The 21,691-nt window shown below is 52.4% G+C and overlaps 1 protein-coding gene across 5 annotated transcripts in view; it reads left to right on the forward strand.

Moving 5' to 3' along the window:
• TAFA3 (TAFA chemokine like family member 3) overlaps positions 1 to 21,691 on the forward strand; it is a 77,081-nt gene that overhangs the window by 5,206 nt on the left and 50,184 nt on the right. Inside the window, exons 1-2 of one of the 5 annotated variants that reach the window (XM_030561741.1) lie at positions 8,217 to 8,676; positions 20,057 to 20,487. The exons of 1 other annotated variant lie outside the window; for it this stretch is intronic. The gene's annotated coding sequence lies outside the window, so the exon portion shown is untranslated. Of the gene's footprint in view, positions 1 to 8,216; positions 8,677 to 12,558; positions 12,581 to 20,056; positions 20,488 to 21,691 lie in introns of those variants that run through there. 3 more of the 5 variants (XM_030561740.1, XM_030561742.1, XM_030561743.1) reach the window with 3 other exon arrangements.

The raw sequence follows: 21,691 nt of genomic DNA on the forward strand, positions 1-21,691 counted from the left end.
GGGTCAGAAGGGACCAATGTGATCATCTAGTCCGACCCCCTGCACAAAGCAGGCCACTTTCAGTGCAGCTGCACCCAGAGGCTGTGCACCCGCTATGGGGTTTGCCTTGGGAAAGGACAATGCTTGCGCAAGCGCGCTCTCTCTCTCTCTCTCTCTCTCTTTCTCTAATTTCCCTGCCTTGTGGGATGTGGCATGAAGTGAGTGGTGAGGCTAATCCCCCTGCAGTACCAGGGAACCTTCGCTCAGCTACTGCTGTAGCTAACATCTGCCGCCACTGCACCCAGCTGGGCACTACAGTAGGTCGAGCTGACACACGCAGCTGTGCCCGTTGTGCCCTGTGTGGACTGCACTGACAGAAACCCTTGCCTGCACAGAGGTCTTGCTTAGCTCTCAGGGCGGGAGAGGCAGTCCCCAGAGTGCTTGGAGAGAGCTAGAGCATGGGGCATAATCTTCTTTCCTGTCTGAAAGTGGCCATCTTTGCTCGAGGCTGGTTCTGAGAGGTGCTGGCCTGCAAATCAAAACTGCTGCCTCACTCGGCCGTTTGAAAGCGAATGGGATTGTGATAGAGGTCAGTACTTTGTAGAGCTGGGCCTTAGCTGAGGATATGGATGGTTAAGGCACATTTACTGCGATGGAGCCATCAGTAGCTACAGATACTGCTTCCCAAGGGCTGCTCTGCAGTGGGTATTCCAGTTTTGTACACTGGCTCACGGAGAGACTTCCTAATGCTAGAGGGAGGCTGCATTAGAATATTCCATATTGATAGATACACATCATACACGTGACTGTCTGTGTTACTAACAAAACCATGTGAATGTGATGTCCAGAACTGTACAACCTTAATTTACTTTCATTTATGTGCTTGGTTTACCCTTTGTATTTCACTCCTTTTGGAAAATTGACATGGACTAATCAGTTTTACTGTAGGTTACAGTCTGCTTCAAATCCCACTTCTCATGCATTAGCCCAATGCTATTCTGCTTTGAAGCCGCAAACATTGCAGGGGAGTGTTTAAATTCAGCAAACAAACAACCAATACCTTGTACTTGCATTTAGTAACACAATCATGAGTGTTTTAATTCACATTCAGTTACTCCCCGTCATCTGCCCCCCTCCCCAAACACACACACTTGGTTGACCTGATGTGTTGTCCCTAGAGGGTTGTGGGCAGTGTTGGTCCTTTCTGACCAACCAAAAATGCTGCAAACTCAGATGTGCTGAAGTGGCTGGACTATTAGAATAGCTTTCTGAAGGCTGGGCCCGATGTGCACAGAGGGGTGTGATGTGGTATCACTTTAGAGATGAGTACTGTATTATTTTGCATTGAAAACCTTGCGCCTAATTCCTATTCCCCCAGCTCCTCTTTTTTCCCCCATGGAATATTGCTGAATATAATTATCCTCTCTCACAAACCTGTGCACATAATGTGCCAGACTTCCAAAACTCAGAGCATAATTGATTGTGACAGAAAGTCCCTCATTAACGCTGTTGGGCAGCAGACTGTATTCCAAACGGTGTTACAGCTGGAGCTGTACCAACTGGAGGTTCAGCATTTTAAATGCTGCTTTAACAACAAGAACAAAACAAGGCTCTAGATTTCAGACCATATAATTTGATAAAAATGAAATCAACACCTTAGTGCTGAGATCATAATTTCCATGGCTGTTGGTGATTACCCTCTGCTAACTCTCTTTAACACTTTATCACTCACAGCTCTGTACCATGCTTAATAAATGTATTACAAAATTAAACACAACTGCTGCACTGATATTAGTACCACAGAGGCTGACTAGAACAGGCCCAGAAAATGGCTCGTTAAAAATGCTCTCTTCCACTTGGATAGCATGGTAGTTATAAGCCAGAGCTGCACAGGAGTCACCGAATGCAGCATCTCCTTAAGCTTGGTCATGTCATCTTACCCAGTTTGTTGGCAGCTCTTCTGGGGCATCAGATTGTTGGTGGGGATGAACATGAAATGGTGAAAAGTGAACCCTAAGACAAAGGGAGGAATAGGCCCCGGGCACTTTGGCACTCTCTTTAGCATTCCTGTCTGCCTGCCTTTTGGCAATGGTTCTCAGCAGCTCATGGTGTCTTAACTGGCATTGTCATGAAACACACTGTGCCATTTGTAGTCAGGGATCCATGTCTGGCTGCCTCCCTTGGAGGTTATGGTGCAGTGTTTCCTCTGCATTGACGTGGGCTTTGGCAGGGACGCTGGCCAGCTGGTTCCCATGGTGGCTGTTGTCTTTCCCTGGGCAGGTGGGTATGTCTCTGCCACTGGGGCACAGAAACTAAAGATGCAAAACCCTCCCCGCCCCCCAAATCCTGATAAGCTAGTGAACAGGTAACTGGGGCAGGCATTCCCTGGCTCAGCTTTTCATGCCTTGGAAAGCAGGCTTAGCTCTGGTGAAAGAGGCTGAGTTGGTGACCCTGGGGGGCTCTTCCCACTGATCAGGTACAGCATGGACAATGTCAGCATGTGCTGCGCAGGAGCAAGGCTGGTCTTGTGATTACAGCAGTTGAAGGAGACTCAGGTGATCCTGGATCAATTCCCAGCTCTGTCACAGACTCCCTGTGTGACCTTGGGCAAGTCACTTAACTTCTCTGTGCTTCAGTTCCCCACCTATCAGTGGAGATTAGCTCCTTTCTGCCACCTTGCTCTGTCTGGTCTGTGCGAGCTCTTTGGGGTGGGCACTGGCTCACTGTGCATCCCTCAAACCTAGCACTTTCCAGTGCAGCCTCTAGGTGCTGTTGGAATGCAAACAGCAGCTGAGATATCTGCAGGGCTGCCTGGAGGTGCGGAGAAGGGAACCTAGGCTCCGTGGCCCTGCACACTCAGCCTCTGGCATTGGAGCCAGCGTGTATGGGCTCATTTCCCAAAGCCCAGACTTTCAGTCTGGGGCCGTGACTCATGGGGCCTTCCCTCATGTCCCCGAGGTTTGTGGTGTGGGCTTGTGGTACAGAGGAGACCGAGAGCCCCTGCCCGGGAGCCTCCCATTGATGTCACTGTTTGCTCCCTGTGCAGCTGGCAGGACTCTGACAGGCCGTTGGCTGAGATGCTGGGCTGTGCTGCCCATTGCCAGTGAATCCTGGAGACGGACGTGGGATACCTGCCCATGTCTCTGGGGAGTTGGCAGGTTCCTGTCTCCTCTGTACTCAGCCTTTCGTGTCTGCTTTGCTCTCCGGCTCAGTTGTCATCGCTGAGATAAGTGCCTGTCACACCAAACTCATTAGCAAGGAAAGCAAAGGAAGCTGCCTCCACCAAGTGGGGAAACTCACTGGTGAATGGAAGTGTCCCAGCCACCTCCCTCTCGAAGCAGAGCAAATCTCCCTCCGGCTGGGCCCCAGTTCCCTCTGACAGCACCCAGCAGAGGGGTACCCTGCATAAAATCATACAGGCAGGGCAGGGGAATCGTGTTCACCTTGCCCTGCGACAGAGCCTTGACCTCGATATTCCCACCAGAGGCCCCAAGATTCAATGCATTTCCCATCTCTGTGTGTGTGTGGTCCACCACGTAGGGACGTCATGGCAATACGAGAGCACTGATAATGCTCGCCACCTCACACACCTGTTGTTATTTGTGCGATCCAAGCGCCTCGGAGCCGTGTGGTGGACCAGAACCCTACTGTGCAGTGTTTCTCATCCACAGATCCCAAAGCACTGGATAAAGCTTGTCAGCATCATTATCCCCAGTTTACAGACGGTGAGCTGAGGCACAGGGAGATTAAGTGACCCATCCAAGATCACTCAGGGAATCTGTGGCAGAGCCAGTAATTGAACTGAGATCTCCTGGGTCCCAGCCCAGCACCTCGGAGTTGGGGAGGGTGGGGGCATTGGTGCTTAGTTCCCATTGCCTTTTAATAAGATTTGGGTGCCTGAGCCTCTTGGAATAAAGCTCAGGGCATCTGACTCCCAGCTCAGTGCCTTTGGTTCTGGAGCACATGGTTTTGTTCTGAACTAGGGGAGCTTTCTGGAGGATAGAAAGAGGAACAGTGTCTAGTCCTGGGAGTAGGTGCCTGTAACTGGAAGTTGTTTGCAGAGGAAATCTCTGCTCCTATGACCTCCTCTCTGGCACAGTTATGTGTTTGCTTTGTTGTCTCAGGAAGCAAACCCATCAGCATTTGGTGAGAGCAGGACAGGAAATGGCATTTTCACACCGTGGGAGGGTCAGATGTTTCCAAATCAGAATGAAAACCAGCACAAGAAAATTCAGCCTGCCAATGGAAAATTCTGAAAACTTTCCAGCTGGGAATGTCCGAGTGGAAATATATCAATAGTTTCAACCAAAGGAAATTATCTGATATGTCAGAGCAGCGTTCTTTATGTCAGAGCGACATTTCAGAATGAAAAATGTCATTTTGTTTCAAAATTTCCAACTCAAACTGTTGGGTTGGAGTCTCCCATTTGGGACGATCAGAAGATTGTGCTGAATTCAGCCTTTTCCCCTGGAAGACAGTGCACTGTGCAAAATCACATTTGCAGGGGGATAAGTTTTTGGGTGGAACTATGTGGACCAGCTCCAGTGAGACTGATCAGAGCAGGAGTGCGTGTTTCACAAGGCTGGATTGTGCCGTCACTTTGCTTGTTATGACCTGCATTGCTTTAGATCCCCTGCACTTCTCTTAGCAGCAGGGAGTGCGCTTACGAAGGCAGTACAGTCCCCAGCTCTTCCAGTGACGCACAAGAGCTTTCCTGCTTGGTATAGTGCTGCCAGCTGAAGATGCCTTATTAACGCTGTAGTTAATTTATACTTTCATAGCTATCCCAAACAGCTCAGCCTTCCTTAACTAACTCTAGATTGTACGGCAGGTGTCTGCCAGCAAGTGCACGGCTTTGAGAAGGTAGGGGTGCTTGGCACTTGGCCAGCCTTGATTTCTACAGCTGTTCGAGTCTGTCCCAGGAAGAGATTCCCCCAGAAACCCCCCATTGTGCTGGGTGCTGCACAGGCCCAGAGTAGCAGAAGGTCTCTGCCCAGAGGAGCTCAAAATCAGAATAGACGAGGCACACAGAGAGAGCAGGAGGTGGCTGTATTATTGCACGTGAAGGACATTAGTGACACCACTTAATGCCCTGCTGGATGGTGCTCCTATGCTCTGGTGATGAGGGTGGACGCTATCCCTGTGTTGAGTAGACTCATCGCCATGGCCCAGATAGGGAACTGAGGCTCAGCAGAATAAATGAATTGTCAGGTGTCACACAGGGAGTCTGTGACAGAGCAGGGGATTGGAGCCACATCTCTGGAGCCCCAGTCCAGCACTGTGACCACAAAGTGGTTCTTCCTCTGTTCGCCTGGGTAGCATCTGGAGCCGACTCTGTGCAGTGCATCCAGGGGCAACGTACCCTGCCCCTAATCCCAGCACCCCTCTCCCTTATGGCTGAGGGTTCACACCCATTCAGATCCATTCCCAAGGCATTTTCTGCTCACTTGGTGTAACTGGTCTCAGCTGGAACATGTCAGATTGTGTTCATCTCCTGCCTGGGGCAGTGCGTGGCCCCTTTGCTCCATCCCTGCCTGCTGAGCTGGGGTGTCAGCGGAAGAAGGTGAGATATAGACTGAATGCTGGTGTGGAGCTGAAAGACTTGCTGAGGCTCCTCCTGAACATGCATTTTCCAGCCCTGGTTGAGTCCGGAAGCATTATTTATCTGATTTCCAAGCAACTGAGATCTATAGGGATCCCCTGTTTTCCCTCCAAGCCCCCAGCAGCCATGAGGAGGGCTTCAGGCAGCCCCCAGTGAAAGCAGTCAATGCCCCTCCAAGTGCTGCTCCTCCGTGGTTACAGCTTCTCCCCCAGGAATGGAGTTCCAGGCCCTGCTGATGCTAAAGCAGTGGTTCTCAACCTCTGGGGGGGCGCAGACTATGGCTAAGATTTCCAAAGGGGTCTGTACCTCCATTCCAATTTTTATAATGGTCCACAAATGGAAAAAGAGTTGAAAACCACTGCCCTAGGGAGCGTGGGGCACCTGCCCTGAAAGATCAGAGACACAGTTGATGACTGTGGGGTGTGATACAGGAGCCTGAGGTCTGGAGAATCGCCAGGCCTGGAGCAAAGACAAGATGACTCACCGATATTTGCCTTATGTCAGTGTGCATTGGTCAAACCAGTGGGACAGAGCAGCAGTGAGGCACTGGGGAGTCTGAAGTAGGTGGTGAGGAAATCTCTCTCTCCCTCCCCATATACACCCTCTGTCTCTGTCTGTCTGTCCTCAGTCACCAGGCACTGCTGTCGCAGCATTGCTCCCTTATCTTTCTGTAGCCTAATGTTGTTACAGGCCCCTGGAGTTGATGGTCCTGGCAGCTCCTTCTGCAAACTCTCCTCCATGTTGCAGCACAGACCCCTCACAGTGTAGCAATGAAGTGTTTGAGCTCCACTTGTAGTGGGGACATGTCTCTCCTGGGCGTCAGGCGCCTGGCTCGGGGAAGCAGTGTGCTTGGTTTCAGGACGTGTTCTGTCACGTGGAGATCAGTCAGCAGAGCCAGGGGGAGTTTCAGGCAGGGCCGGTGCAACCATTTAGGTGGACTAGGGGGTTGCCTAGGGCGCCGAGATTTGAGGGCGCCAAAAAGCGTCCCTAATTTTTTTTTTTAAATGGTTGAGCAGCTGCTGCTGCTGGGACAGAGAGGGAGTCTGAACGGCTGGCGGCAGCCGGCAGTCCAGAGTGTCCCCTGGGTCAAGGCGCTGCCGCAGCAGCCAGCAGTCCAGGGTGTCCCCTGGGTCAGGGTGCCACTGCGGCAGCCTGCAGCCCAGGGTGTCCGGAGGGGGCGACAGGCAGCTCCCATGGAGCTGCCGCAGTTGTGCCTGCGGACGGTCGGCTGCTCGCGCGGCTCCGGTGGACCTCCCGCAGACACCACTGTGGCAGCTCCACCGGAGCCGCGGGACCAGCGCGTGGGGCAGCAAAATTGCCGTCCCCCTAGGGCGCTCAAAACCCTAGCGCCGGTCCTGGTTTCAGGACACAGTTTCCACCAGCACAAAGAACCAGAGTCATTGAAGATAGAAAAGGAGACTCGAGTGACACCAGTTAATGATGGAAAGTGCCTGTTTGCCAAGCACTTTCGGGTTACGTGGGGGGTAGGACACTTGCATCAGAGCTGCCAGGCAGGATGCTTGCTGCAGCCTGGTTCTTTCCTCATCTCACCGTCCCTGCCAAGGAAGCAAGCGATGCTGCTCTATATGCAGACAATGTTGCTAAAGTAATTCATTCATTTTCCACATTTCTCTGACTTCCACAAGGACAGAGGCTGGCATTTAAATTGCCTTGGAGGATCTGAAAACATCTGGCCGTTATTGACTGACCTTCAGCAAATGGATGGGGGATGCGGATCAGAGGAGGTTTACGGGCTCCCTGCAATGGTCTTGGCCCAGCTTCCTCTTGGAGGCAGCGCTTGCCAGCCTTGCCCAGCGCTAGTATGTGTTCCATGTGTGAATGTGCCACATTGCTACAGCCACATGTGCTTCCCCAGTGAGCGTTTCCGACAGTGCTCCCTCCCTCCCAGAGTAGGCAGCTGGCCCCCGGGTGCTTTGCAGGTTGGGTGCACACCCAGGCGTCTGCATCACTGATCTCTTCCCACACACACCCCACGTAGGCAAATCCATTTGTGCAGCGGCAGGGCCTGGTCTCCTCATGACCACAGATGTCCTCATGATGCCTTAGGCAGGTCCCCTCCACCATGAGTCAGTACAGCAAGCACCTGCGCTCCCATGGAAGTCACCGTGTGAGTGGAAATCGGGGCCTGAACCTTTCCATGCCTCGGTTTATCCCGCAAACTGTGGATAACAGCAGCTGTCTGGGAGGGGCAAAGTGGTCCAGCTACTGGGCAAATCCTGTTGCTGGTCTAAACGGGGATGGCAGGGGCTCGGCCATTTGTTGCCTATAGGTTCCCCCTGCACATCTCTGAGATGTGTTCCTTCATGTCCCCTTCCTGTGGGCCCCTCACCATCATGGGCAGCAAATCCTAGCTGCCCTCAGGACAGAAGAGCTGTGGCTTCCCACGCATCTACTTGCTGTGGGAAAGAGGCCATAGTACGGTATGGGACAGGCTCCTGCCCCAGGCCTCCCGCACCCTGCAGCAGCAGGTGTTGGGAGATCGGGCTTCTCCAGCACCCCGTGTTCAGAGGAAGGCCTGGCGAATGAATGCATTTTGAGCATGTCTCTAAACTTGATGTGAGTTAGCTAGGAGCAGCCCTGCCCTGAGAAAAGGCTGATTAATGCACTGTAACCTCCCTGCATAACGCTGAACTATCCCTGACCCTGATGGAGCCAGCCTGCTCTGGCAGCCTAGGGCAGGTTGGTAAGCACGGCTGACAAGGCGTTTAACCCTGCGGACTTGACGGCATTGTTCTTCCTGCTCAGCAAGAGCAGTTCCCCTCCAGGGGAGTTGTACACTGAAACTGTCTAGTGCTGCTTTGCAATAGGATCAGAACTCTTCTCAGAGCGGCTCTCCTGCAACTAGATCTCCTTTATCCTCATCATCTGCTGGGGAGCAGGGTCTGCGGAATGGCTTCACCCAGAGGGTGCTGTTTGCCTCTGCTCTCAGGCTAATGCGAAATAATTACTCTCCTCCAGCCTCCTGGGAATGCTAGCAAATTGCCAGTCATGCATACCCAGTGGCGTCACTAGCCCCATTATGGCAAGGCGAAAACTGAGGCACGGAGTAGAAGTGACTTGTCCAAGGACACAAGGTGAGTCAGTGGCGGAGCCAGGCCTCTTGGCTCCCATGCCTGCGTTCTCGACATGTGACTGCACTGAGCAGCAGTTGGTCTGGCCTTATTTGGAACGGCTAAATCCTCCCAACAAAGGGGAAAGCCCCAGTGCCCCTTAGTGGGCAGGAATCCCACTGCCTCCTGCACCTCACTGTCCTGCAGTCATGGGCTGCAACCCTGGGCAATTCCCCTGCCGGAGGATTCTTTGCTGGAATGGACCCTGGTGCTGCAAACAGCCCCCGTGAGCCAGCCCTTGTTGTAGGAATTGTGCTGAGCCACTACATGCTAGTGTGACAAGCAGCATGGGCTTTCCTGCGGTGGTCTGACTGCCAGCCTTTGGAAGGGGAAGCCTGGGCTTCCGGCCTCCGGTTGTAGTCACTGGAAATGAGAAACAAAGAATTATGATCCTGCCCTGCTGGGGTGTGCGTGGGTGGGCTGGGGGATGTCAGCGGGCTGGGAGGTATTGGGGGTGCATTGGGTGAGGAGGAAGATGGGGCAGTGTTTGTTAGTGAGATAGAGACTTCCCTGGGTGAAATGCAGGGAGTGAGGAAGCCTCTTGCTCTCGTCCTGCCAATGGGTGTCCCGTGGCAGGCCGGCCAGGTGTGTGCTGCTGGGTGCACCGCTCCCTCTGCCGCTCGGTCAGTTCAGGGCGGTGGAAGGATGAGAGACAATACACAACATCTTCTCCTCATCCTCCTTTCATTTCTGCTTCTGGCTCCATCACCCACTCATGTGCTGGCTGTGGTGTTGCAGGCTGATGATACTGCGTAGGCACCTCTGGATGGACGTACACAATCGGCCCCAGCGACGCAGAGAGAACTGGTTCTTTTTTTAATCGAGGAAATAGTTCATATTTTAAAAATGGTCTCAATACTTCCATGCTAGGCTGTGCCATCTTTGAAGAGGCCAGGACAATGCAGGCCATAGTATGAAAAGTGGAGCGCGGATTTAGCCGACAGACCCACTGGCGTTTTTGAAATTGCCTAGATGTGTCTTTACTCAAGGGAGTCAGCCCAGTTGTATCCCATCAACTCATGGCCACTTCAAGCAGAGAGCATTTGCTTGCATATTAATTCATTTAATTGATTCAGCGAAGGAAGGGGGCAGTCCCCTCTCAGCGATGGGGTCTGGGATGGGATCCCCGAGGTGCAGCCTGAGGCTGTGGGACTGCTGTGCACCTTAACTCTCCCCAGCCTGGGCTGTCTCTCACAATGCTTTGCTGGTGACCAGCAGCAAACCCCACCAGGTGCTGTGATCACTCAGCACAACAACATGTAGAGCCCCACACCCAGTTAGATTGCATGACTGCTCCCAGAGCCACTCATGAATCACACAGAGAAAGGCACCAGCCAAATCCCCCCAGCTCCCAGCACTGTACCTCAGGAATATACCACTTTGCACTGCTCAAGATGGGCAGTGCAAATTCATTAATTGATTCACCACTTCATCAATGGAAAGTGGATGTACACCAGCCTTTGCCAACCTGAGCAGATTTACCCCACTTCAGGCAAACTCACTGGTAAAGATAAACAGTTAAACACATTTATTGACTACAAAAGGTAGATTATAAGTGATAGACAAAAAGTCAGTTAGTTACCAAAATAAAATAAAATATAAGCACGAGGTCTAAACTCTCAACCCTATTAGACTGGGCAACATCTTGATTAAGCAGTTTTTCTCACCCCACTGGATATTGCAGTCCTTAATATACAGATTTGTCCCTTAAACCTGGGCCAGTCTCTTCTGTTGAGTCTTCTGAGTATCTTTGTTGCTTGCAGCCTAGGTGGGGGCAGGGGAAAGGTCAAGCAGTGGACCCCTGTGCTCTGTTCTGGGGAACACAAGTCCAGGCATGTCTCGTGGGCATGGCCGAGTCCTCAGGCAAGGTTGAGCAATACCCCTGGTGTGGCCTCAGGCAGGTGAGTCATTGAATTGTAGCTCCCTTGCTGTGGTTGTTGATGGATGTTTGACACTCCACCCTGGCGCTGGTTACTTTCCTTACTGTTTGTCTCTGGGGAGCTAATGTCTGGCTGAATTCCCAACTTAGAGCATATTTTAGTGCCAACCATACAACACAATTCTCATAACTTCATATGCACTAAAAATATATGTATTTAGACAGAACAGTGACTTTCAGCTAAGTATAACCTTTGCCCTGGTACCTCACAAGGCATGCTTTATATGCAATATCACAATTTTATACAGATGAGGAATATGGGGTTTACAAGATGCTCCCCCAAGGACAGGGTCTACCCAGCCTCCTTGCTGGGCTGCATCAGAGCACTGGGTGTGGCCATCCAGCACTGTCCATCCTGACCAGCGGGTGTCAGCAGAGCTCTGGAGGGGCTCTGTCCAGGACACAAATGCCTTTGCAAAGCTGGGTGGGGAGCACAGAACTGGAATAATGTGAGGGGCGCTATAGGCTGGCATTGAGGAGCATTGGCAGAACTGTGTGTGGTGGGGAGATTCCAGGGGTAGCGGGGGGCTTTGTGTTGGGTTTGAGAGGCATTGGCAGAGCGAGGTGGCAGGGCTTGGATAGAAGGAGGTGCTATAAATCAGGTTGGGTGGGGAAGGTGCCCAACACCTGGCATGTTCTTCAGATTCATGCTAAAAAAAGAGAGTGAAGGGGAGCTTGTTACGGGCCATCCTGCCTCGCTGGGTCCTCTCTTGCCCTCTGGCTCATGTCCTGCATTGTGACACGCCATCTCCTCGGTGCTTTTCCAGATCGTCTCTGTGCTGATATGCTTCCCCATGAATTACACCTTCCCCCACCCTCTTCTGCTTCTGTTTTTTCCTCTGGTCGCTTTCCCGCTGTGCCAGCTGTATAATCCTATTTGTATTGGTATTTTTGTAGCATGCAAATAGTCAGGTTAGGCCTGAGGGAAGGAGATAAAGTGTATGTGTGTGGGGTAGGGGTGGGGGGAGGCCATAGAAGAATCCAGCCAGAGAGAGAGAACCCCCCCTGCAAATTTCATGAACCGTTTCCACCCGGTTTCGGAGACGCAGACCAGGCACCTGCCCAGCGCTCCTGTGGGGCTAATCAGAGCCCTGTGCTGAGCAGGCTCGAGGCCGTCCTGAGGGCTGGCACTACACACCGAATCTCCACCCCTGGCTCAGACAAGCAGCAGTGGCAGGGCTGGAGAACTGGGGCATCTGCAAGCTGAGGATGTGAAGAGCTGCTGGGAGGAAGATGTCCTGCACTTGGAAATCATGAGTCAGGCAAAGGAGAGAGAATTGAGCGAAGGTTGAACGAGAGGCAGGCACCAGTGTGGGAGGGACAGGAGAGCTCTGGGGGTGCATCTTGGAGCCAGGCTCATTATCGAACTGTGCAGCTGCCTGGGATCTAATGCAACTGGCAAACACTGCGGTTAGCAGGGGAAATGCAAACCACCAGGGAGACTGGAGATCAGCACCTAGGTGCTGTGCTGTTTGCTCCTACAGCAGCCAGTCCAGGGGGCTCTGATCCCCGACAGGGTCCTTAGGATCTACTGAAATAGAAATACTGAATAATAGAAACAGCCAGACAGGATCAGACCCAGGATCTGCCTAGCCCAGTCTCTGATGTCACAGCACCAGCTGCTGCAAAGGAAGGTGCAGTAACCCCCAGAATACAGAGACCAGGGCGGTGTGTGGAGGGCAAAGCAATTCTTCCTGACCCTCTTGGCCAGAAGCTGAAGCAAGGAGGCCTGGCCCATGCCAGCTTGGGGGAGGAGCCTTCTAGAGCAGAGGCTGTGTGGTCACCCCTTGGAGCAGGGCGCTGGCAGCAACTGTGGGGCGGGCAGAGCTGCCCTGCACTGTGAAAGGTTTTGGAGCTGTTCCTCTCCTGGTCAAGGTGGGAGTTGACTCCAGGATGCCACCTGAAGACAGCCTGAGCCCTTGCAGCAAGGTACGTGGTGTGGAGGCAGCTTACCTGGGAGGAATGTTCCTCTCCCTCTTGTGGGTAATTAGGTACAGCTGGGGACAGGGCAGAAATGCGCATTGCCTCTCTGAACTGTGGTGTTTCACTGCTGCTCCTTTCCAGCATTCCTCCCAGTGCAGCCGCAACCCTGCCACAGGGCAGCATACGCCTACCGCAGGACAGGCTCAGAGGGGCGTTATTAGAGGAAAGCCCCCTCTTCGCCCCCACCTGTGGGACCTCCCACCAGCTGCTGGCAGCCCAGGATGCAGTCCCTGCCCCGAGTGCAGGGATCTCACTGGCGCAGGGAGGCTCTGTTGTGCTAGGCACTGTACATACCGCTAGAGAGAGAATCTCCCCTGGGAGCTTACACTCTAAATAGACACAGTGACAGAGGGGAAACCGAGGCCCAGAGAGGGGAGGTAATCGGCCAAAGGTTGCACAGCTGGTCAGTGGCAAAGTTGGAAGAGAACCCAGGTTCCCTGACTGCTAGTCTAGCACCTTCTGCTAGGATACGTGATATGAGCACTGGCAGCTTAGCATAGAGAGTCCACAGCAGGATCTCAAGCTGTTCTGGCGATCTGCAAGGCTCCGGTGCCTGTTGTGTGTAGGAAAGAGGATGGTGGCCCAAGGCGTCACCGATCCAAACCTTAATTAAGGTAGTATGCAGGGGATAAAGCCAAAGGAACCCCACAGAGCCCAGTGGAGGAGGGAGAAGGTACAGTGACCCCAGAACCAGCATTAGCAAGGAGGATCCGCGTAGGGGAGCGGGAATGGGTGTAACAAGCAGTGCTCTGTGTCCATGCAGTGACTACTACAGCCACAGCGGCTTTCACTCTGTAAGGTCCCAAAGAATTTTTGCACTAGATACACAGGACTCACTTCTCCTATTTCTGGGGTGGAGGATGGCAGTAGTTCCACAGTTAATGGCAGGATTAGAGTAAGGGGAGGACGGGGGCTTTTGGCGAGAACACAGGGCCAAGCCCTCATTCTGATACAGAGGGTAAGCCTGATCTTACAGAACTTCTGTTCTGGGAACTGGCCAAATGACTCCTGGTGGAATAAACTGCACAAAGCTTAATTTCTCTGCCTCAGACAGATACAGGGCGAGGTTAGAGCTAGCTGGGTTTGAACGTGAGCTTGCCAGGGAGTCAGATGGGATGCTCAGGAGCTACTCACATACTGAAAGCCACGCATGTGCTTTGGGTGCTTTGCTGGAATGTGTGAGCAAAGTGGGGATGATAGGCAGGTTGCTCTGGGTGGCTGTTCTGCCTGCAGTGGGATGCATCTTGGTGACAAAGGAAACAAACTGGCTCTAGTAAAATTCCTAATACCCCAGAGTAGCAAGACAGTTTTCCAACCCAGGTAACCTGGAGCAGTGATTGCTTGGGGTATGGAGGGGTGTGTGAGCCCCTCTCCCTGTCCTGTTGGGTAATGAGGAGAAGAGAGGGACACGGACAGTCATCTGGGTGTGCAGCTTCTTCCTGAGAACGAGAGATGCCTCTGAAACACATCCTGATGGGGTCACTCTGGGTAGGAGCAGTTTAACTAAGAGATGTCTTGAAAAGAAATGTCTTGGGTCAGATCCTCTGACAAGCTGCAGTGAGCACCGTCACCTCTGCTTCCTCAGGGGCTGCCACATGCCAGCGGTCTGACGTGGTAGTATCTCATGCCCACTTGGACCGGTATAAACAGGGGAGAAGGGCAAAGTGCTTTGCTAATGCTCACAATGCCTCAGCCCCTCTCAGAGGCAGGTGCGTGCTGTCAGCCCCTGTTTCAGGTGGGGATGCTGGTGCCATCTCTGGGATCACCCACTGTATCAGGCCCAGGACTCTGGGGGCCTTTGTCCCTTTGCTTAGTTGTATGTTGGTGGCTGCTGCTCTCATTTCTAGCAGCCAGTGCATTTCTGTCTTTCCTCTTTGATGCCTGACCTGTTGGCACCTTGTGCTCTTGGAAGCAGTCCAGAGGGAAGGCTCCAGCCAAGTGCATCACAGCAAAGGAGAAGCTGCTGCTTGCTGCGAGAACCAAGCGGTTTGCAGGCTGGTGTGAATCCAGGCACAGCACTGCTGGGATCCTCCCATACTGCACTGGGTTGGTGCCATGTTCAGAGTGTAGCTCAGGACATCCCAGAGCACATGAGCAGGGTAGTGGCACCCCAGCCTGATGCACACTACCAGGCGGGAACTGGAGCAGTCTTTGCTTCCCATGACCTGTGCAACACCCCTCTCCCCCCGCCCCCGGATGTAATTTCACTCCCTTGACAGGGAATGGTTTTGTGTTCCCCATGGCTCCATAGCCAACCCCGAAGGGCACATCCTAAGTCCAGTTCCCCATGGCCAGCAGCAGGCTGAGGGAGACTGTTGCAGTGGCTCCTCTATTTTGAGTTAGCAGGTGTTTCCCACCATCTCACAGATGGCGCCTATTGCTGTTCTCAGGGCTGTTAACAGCTGCCTGTCTAGTAGCTGCCCGCCAATACCCCGCAGGCTCCGTACCTGTGCAGTTAGTTAATATTCATTTGGTGCCCATCCATGCGCACATGGGAATGGTCAGGGGTGTGCTGTGAATAGAGCTCCCTGAGAGCTAGAAGTGGAAGGATGGGGTGCTGGACCCAGGAAAGCAGAGGAATGCTGCTCTCCAGGCGTGTTAACCCACTGGTGTCCCTTCCAGTTGGGTGCTGAGAGGGGCAGAGCTCGATGTGCGAGTCAAGCAGAGGGAAAGGAAAGAAACCAGCCCCTTCCCCATTGGCCCACAGCCCACTCGACCGGCTCAGAGTACTCAGGGCTCAGAAGGCCTATCTCCTAAATACACATCTGTGGTCCGCGAGCCACTCATTAGCTGAGTCAGGGAGTGACTGCCAGGCATAACCACAGGCCGCAGGGTAATCCCATTAGTGCCAGCCTCTGGATGGTGCTCTTCAAAGGAAGGCTAAAGAAGGAGGGGCTGAGTCTGTTATTGTAACGGGAGTGACAGATCTAACCTCCCCCTGGGATTTGTCCCATAGCAGCGATGCCGTGCTGTCCCAGGCCGTCCATTCCATGCTTTCCTATGCTGCACTGCGCAGTCCTGGGCCATGCCCTGCCATTCTGTGCTGTCCTGTCCTGCACAGTGCCATTCTCCCACGTTACCCTGGGCCATGCCCTGCCGCTCTCTGCTGTCCCGTCCCACGCAGTGCCATTCTCCCACGTTACCCTGGGCCATGCCCTGCTGCTCTCTGCTGTCCCGTCCCACGCAGTGCCATTCTCCCATGTTCCCCTGGGCCATGCCCTGCCACATTCTGCTGTCCCGTCCCGTGCAGTGCCATTCTCCCATGTTCCACTGGGCCATGCCCTGCCACTCTCTGCTGTCCCGTCCCGTGCAGTGCCATTCTCCCACATTACCCTGGGCTATGCCCTGCCACTCTCTGCTGTCCCGTCCTGTGCAGTGTCATTCTCCCATGTTCCCCTGGGACATGCCCTGCCGCTCTCTGCTGTCCTGTCCCGTGCAGTGCCATTCTCCCATGTTCCCCTGGGCCATGCTCTCCCACTCTCTGCTGTCCCGTCCTGTGCAGTGCCATTCTCCCACGTTACCCTGGGCCATTCCAGACCAGCTTAGTCTTGTAGACTTAAGGCCAGAAGATACCCTTATGGTTATCTGATCTGACCTCCTGCCTAACCTGAGCCAGATAGTTCCACACAATAATCCCTTCAGGGCATCCAGTAGCTTCTGAGTGAGCTAGACAGAGAAATCTGGTCTTGATTTAAAAACTCCAACCTGCTGCATCCCTTGGGAAATGACTCCTGTGGTTAACTACCCTGCTCACTAAGAACCCCATGTCCTGAGTTCTGCCAAGTGAAGCTATCCTGTGTCATGCCTTGCTGTCTCAGGTTACACCCCACTGTCCTGGGCTGGCTCATCTTTCCTACTTGGGAACCAAGAGATACTAAGAGAAGAGTGATCATGCTTGTCCTTTAGGCCTCCAGATCTATAATTTGTGCCCAGCCTGAGTAGACCATGTGGCTTGCTTCATCCCTGACCCCTGCTGCCCAGTTCCACTGGATTCCCCATGTGCAAATGCCTGTGAAATTCCCACTGCTTATTTATCATTTAACCCCATTGTTTCTCCAGCTCAGTCGAGTTCACTTTCCACGCCATGAATTATTCCCTGTGCATGGCTTCCAGCCATCTTTCATTTCACCCTTTCCCCTGGCAGCTTCGGCCTCACTCATAAATATTTACTCTGCCTGTGTGCACAGCACTGTAATGAAATAATCATAGCGGGAGAAGGCAGTGGCTGACTTGCCGGTGATTATGGGGAGTGGTTCGAGGTGTACATTACAGTCCCTGCCTCACGTCACTGAGAGCAGCTTTGAGCTCCGGCTGAATCATTTATTGAACAGAGGGCGCTACATGCAAATCACTGTGTGTTGCAGGAAGCGTAATTACCAGGGGAATTGCACAGGGCTCTTGGGAAGGGCAGAGACTGCAGACAGGCACTCCTGTTTCTGTGCTTTTGGACAAGAAGGGGTTCAGTCCTGGCCTGACTTGTGATGTTAATTACGTTATTAATTGTATTAAGGTTGTTCCTGAATGCCCTCACTGTAACTGAGCCCCTTTGCGCTAGGTGACATAAGTGCACCTGGTAAAAGGCAGCCCCTGGCCCAGAGAACTCACAGTCTAAAGGTGAGCAGGGAACAGATTTGCCCAAGATAACCCCTAAGGCAGTGGTGGAGCTGGAAGTAAACAGGTCTCCTGACTCCCAGTCCAGTGCACTATCCACTAGGCTATATTTCATCCTCTTAGGGTGTAAATGGTGGGGCTCACTGTCCCCAAGGGTTATCATTAGACCTGGGTGAAATATTTTGCCTGAAAAAAATTCACATCTGAACAAATGGGATTTGTCAAAATCCAAATTTTCTGTGGGAAAATACCAATTTTGACATAAGAACATAAGAACGGCTGTACCGGGTCAGACCAAAGGTCCATCTAGCCCAGTATCCTGTCTACCGACAGTGGCCAATGCCAGGTGCCCCAGAGGGAGTGGACCTAACAGGTAATGATCAAGTGATCTCTCTCCTGCCATCCATCTCCACCCTCTGACAACAGAAGCTGGGGACACCATTCGTTACCTATCCTGGCTAATAGCCATTTATGGACTTAACCTCCATGAGTTTATCCAGTTCTCTTTTAAACGCTGTTCTAGTCCTAGCCTTCACAACCTCCTCAGGCAAGGAGTTCCACAAGTTGACTGTGCGCTGCGTGAAGAACTTCCTTGTATTTGTTTTAAACATGCTGCCTGTTAATTTCATTTGGTGACCCCTAGTTCTTACATTATGGGAATAAGTAAATAACTTTTCCTTATCCACTTTCTCAACATCACTCATGATTTTTATATACCTCTATCATATCCCCCCTTAGTCTTCTCTTTTCCAAGCTGAAGAGTCCTAGCCTCTTTAATTTCTCCTCATATGGGACCAGTTCCAAATCCCTGATCATTTTAGTTGCCCTTTTCTGAACCTTTTCTAGTGCTAGTATATCTTTTTTGAGATGTGGAGACCACATCTGTACGCAAAATGTTTCCGTTTCCCAGGTCAGCAGACTCCAGATGAAAAATATCATTTCGAATCGACATTTTAAAGGAGACATTTTACATTCTGGGATGCTGATTCAAAACAATTGATTCATGTTTGAAACACTACATCCTGAATCATTCAGCCTCCATTGAGAATATTGATGTTTTCCGTATCTGCGGTTCCCATTGTAAACTTTTCAGCATTTTGTTGTTGTGAAAATTCTCTCTATTTTGACCTTTCGCTGATTTGGAACAGATACTAACTCTGAAATCCTTCCCCTGGGGAAAGTCACATTTTTCGATGCCCTGCTGTTGCCTGGTGCTCCCCTTGGTCTGTTAAAAGGGACCTGGGCAGAACAAAACACACTGAGTAGGGCACATCTGCACTGCAGGTAAAGGTGAGATGGGAGCGTGGTCAGGCATGCCCAGGCTAGCTTTGATTGGACTGGCTTGGGGAACACTAGCAGTGAATATGTGACTGCCTGGGTGAGCTACATGAATGCAAGCCCGCTCAGCCCCTGGGTACATACTCCGGGAACGAACCCCTGCTGAAAGCTGTGCCACCAGTCTACACTACTATCGTTTACCCCTGCTAGCTAGATTCACCCTAGCTCCGGCGTGTTCTGCCTTCACTGGTGGGGTGGGTGTACTCTAACCAGATGTAGAGACACACCAAGTGTTCTCCTGCAACAAAGCAGAGGCCCCTCTAGCCCGTTATCCTGTCTCCAACAGTGACTGGTCCCAGCTCTTCTGAAGCTGATTGAACTCTAGTGGAGAACAATGCAATTCAAAGCCTATTCCAGCTACAGTTTTGTCCTATTTAGCATAACAGTGAATATTCCTATTAGCAATAGAAATGCCAAATCCATTTAGAAACCTGCTGAATTCAGAAAGTCTGCAGGTGTCATCTCCTTGGGTGCACAAGGCAGAGGAGGGAGACAGTGATGTAGTAACTGGGAGTCTCAGGAATGAACAGCAGCTGCAACATGGGATGGTTCTGTGCTCATGACAGTCAGTATGAACTTGCTAACGCTTGGGGTGGGGGTTGTGTCTGATCCCTATGCCCTCCAGCCCTCTGCTGCCTCCTCATACTTCAGATCCACGGGGAGGTGATTGGTGACTGACACTTTCATATTGTGGCTGGAAAAGCACCTCCTGGAGAAGGCCCTTGTTAGAGAGAGATTATAATGCAGGGCCTCGGAGTAGGTAATCTAATGAGCCCCTTCTAGCACTGTTCTCAGGAGCACAAGGTGACAGAATGGAGTTTTTCACCCAGAGAATGTGAGCAGCTGTGTGGAATGGGGCTGGGTAGGCAGCAAGGCTGTGCCGCGGGCTTTGAGGGTAGCCGAGGATGGGGCTGCAGTCCTGTGATCAGTGTCGCCCAGGTGCAGTACTCTGCTTTATCTCTGCCCATTACCAGAACCCCACCAGAAATGCTCTCTGTGAATTCTGGATTTGCTCAGCATTAACCTTGCATTTGCTGTGCAGGTTCTAGGTATCAATAGATTTTCACTCGATAGAGGAATCCTCTTCCTGCAGAGGCAGTTTTTTCACAGCATGACTGTCTGTGGGGCCAGTCATGGGCCTGGCCCCCTAGCTATAAGTTTCATCCTCACCAGGATTCCAGAAAGGAGGGATGAGTTTGCACTTAGGGCACTGGGCTGGGATTCAGGAGATCTGTGATCAGGTCCCAGCTCTGCCCCACGTTCCCTGTTTGACCCTGGGCAGGTCACACAAGGACAGGTTGTCTGAAGAGCTCCCCTTGTGACACTTACTGCCAGTTTTTCCCAGTCGGCACCCACCGTGCTAAGTTCCTGTGAAAACCTGCCCCCTTGTTATGATGCCTCAGTTTCTCACTTGTAAAATGGAGTTAATATTCCTTCCTTTCCTCCCTCCCTTCGTATCTCTGGTCTGATTAGACTGTAAACTCGACAGGGCCTGGATTGTCTGTCATTCCAGGCAGCATCCAGCGCAAGGAGTCCCCAGTCTCAGCTTGGACCTCGAAGAGCTCCGGGAATACCCCTAATACCCATTGGGATCTGCACCTTTCAGCAACCGATCTACCATTCCTGTCTCTCCAAAGGGTGTCTCACTCGCAGGGCTGGAGGCCCATTACACGTGGGTAGATTAACTGCACCCTGGGCATGAAGTTGCTTTCTCAATAGGAAGGATCCTTTCAACAAAGGGACTGAAAACCCGCATTGTGAGCCCCATCTGAGTGGCAGCGTTTGTCACATTTGGGATGGGAGACCGTTTTTTTTCTTTCACTGTGAAATAGAAAAGAGCAAGAGAGAGGCGCTCAGGGAATGTTTGTGTCAGGCCTGAGACGTTGCCCAGGTTTTTCCATAAGGTAAGTAGAGAGCACACGGGCAGCCCCCCTCCCTGCTGAGTTAGCACCATAAATGTTCGAAGGGTTCTATCTTGCTGTCGGGCCATCTTTGCCCAGCGAGAAATAAATAAATCATCCCCTCTTTGCTGGGGAGAGAAGCTGGCTGTGACGCTGAGTGGAAGCAGCTGCTGTCAGTGCGCGATGCCTGGCCCTTCCGAGCAGTCCGATAAGATCATGTTTGTATTGTCGGTGCCAGCCGGCGAGAGACATGCAGATGGTCACCTCTCCCCGCAAGCAGTCCATAAGGATAATGCACGCAGAGGGCCGTGGGGGAGGTGGCATTGTCTCTTTCTCAGCTGTATCTGATGTGCTGCTTCCTGCAATGCTGGTTAAAGCAGGCAAGTGGGAGTGAGAACTCCTGACTGCTAATGCTGGCTCGCTCTGTGACCTCGGGCATGCCCTTTGCACTCTCTGCCTCAGTTTCCCTCTCCTAACTGCTGGCTTGTGTCATTAATGCATTATTGTTTGTTGTCTTGGTACATGCCATCGCTGGTCATGGTGCCATACAGACAGCGAAGTAGGTAAGGCCCCTTCCCTATGGGGCTCACGAGCTATGGGCCAGAGGCTGTCCTCCTATGCTCTCTGCAGGATCCTGTTGAACTTAGCCAGAACAAGGGCTGTGGATGGGGCTCATGGTGGGGAGCGAGGGGAAGGGGAGGCAGCAGAGATTGACTGAAGTAAGGGAATCTGGAGAGAGCTCTGTTCGCACTTGGAGAGCCAGGCAAGGGCAGAACTGTAGCCAGTTGTGGTGCCACAGGACAGGATGGGTTTTACTCTCTTTCTCGTGTGTATGATGCCACAGCGTGCAGGGACAGTCCCACTCCGAGACGGTTCTAAACTCTGCTAGCCACACCTCGCAGTTAACCCATCGGCCTATTTTATTCTGGGGCAAGAAAGTGGACAATAGGTAATTTCTGCTTCTGCGGTGCCTGGTCCAGGGTACCCAGGCTCATGTAGGCAGCATGGGCTGGCTATGCTGGTCTCTCCGACAGCCGATGGGCTCAGAGCAGAGGGGCGGGTTTGTTGCATGGGGCCTGAAGGGCGATGGGTTCAGTTCCTCCTTCAGCCGTAGCCCCCTCCTCCTTGTGGCCGTGGGGCAGTGACATAGCCGCTCTGCCCAGTGTAGCATCCGTGCCCTGCATCCAGGAGACCGCGAAATAAACAC

Source organism: Gopherus evgoodei, chromosome 4 (assembly GCF_007399415.2).
Source record: "Gopherus evgoodei ecotype Sinaloan lineage chromosome 4, rGopEvg1_v1.p, whole genome shotgun sequence".
In the NCBI taxonomy this organism is placed as follows: domain Eukaryota; kingdom Metazoa; phylum Chordata; order Testudines; family Testudinidae; genus Gopherus; species Gopherus evgoodei.